Genomic DNA, 1,070 nt, shown 5'->3' on the forward strand with positions numbered 1-1,070 from the left:
TCCATCATGCTCCCCTACTCCTCCTTCTAATTCTCACACTGTTGTTTTCTTTTGATTCTACTCTTGTTTGCAAATTAGATAAGGCTATTATGGCCTTAAACAAGCGCCACGTGCTTGGTTCCAAACTCTCAATCACACTCTTCACAAATTTGGCTTTCACAACACCAAATCTTATGTGGATGATATTGTTATTACTGGAAACAACAATGATCATATTGAATTTTTTATTTCTTAACTGAACTCTTTGTTTTCATTAAAAGATCTTGGAGTATTACATTACTTCCTTGGTTTAGAGTTCAATTTTCTTCCTTCTGGTGATTTACATATCTCACAATCCAAGTATGTTAGTGGATCTATTACAATGTGCTACCATGCATAATTCAAATTCTATCCCTACTCCTATGTTACACACTACAAAATTGACACAACAATGTTCAGAATTCTTTGAAGATGCCACCTTATATAGGTCCTTAGTTGGTGGATTACAGTATGCCACCCTTACTCACCCAGAAATTGCCTTCTCTGTGAATAGAGTAAGCCAATTCATGCACCAACCACAACAACAACATTGCCTAGCTGTCAAGAGAATTCTTCACTATCTCACTGGTATGACTCTATAAATACCATATATTCTCAATGTATCAGACACATTTCACTCTCTCCTCTCTGTACTACTCTTTTTCTCTATCTTTCTTAGCATAAAGGAAACTGAGCATTGCTGAGCTCAGTTCATGATTCTGCAGCACTTCTGCAACCAAGTTCACACAAATACTGCCATAAAATTCGGTTCAAATTAATAAATCATTTGCTAAATACAAAAGTTTTTTTTGGTACTTACAAAAAATTAAATATAATATTTATTAATTATTTTTGTCGTATTTTTAAATTATTCAAAAATTGTTTTATTAAATACGTTCTTAGATATACTTTTGTCTACGTCTAAATCTTTTGGATACTAATATAATATTTAACTCATAAAACAATTAAACACAAATTAAAAATTCAAATAAGAAGGAACCACAAATTTAGTGGTCAGAGATTGAAAAAAAAAAAAAAAATAGAATTGGGGT

The sequence above is a fragment of the Arachis duranensis genome, chromosome 8, assembly GCF_000817695.3.
Source record: "Arachis duranensis cultivar V14167 chromosome 8, aradu.V14167.gnm2.J7QH, whole genome shotgun sequence".
Taxonomy (NCBI): Eukaryota; Viridiplantae; Streptophyta; class Magnoliopsida; order Fabales; family Fabaceae; genus Arachis; species Arachis duranensis.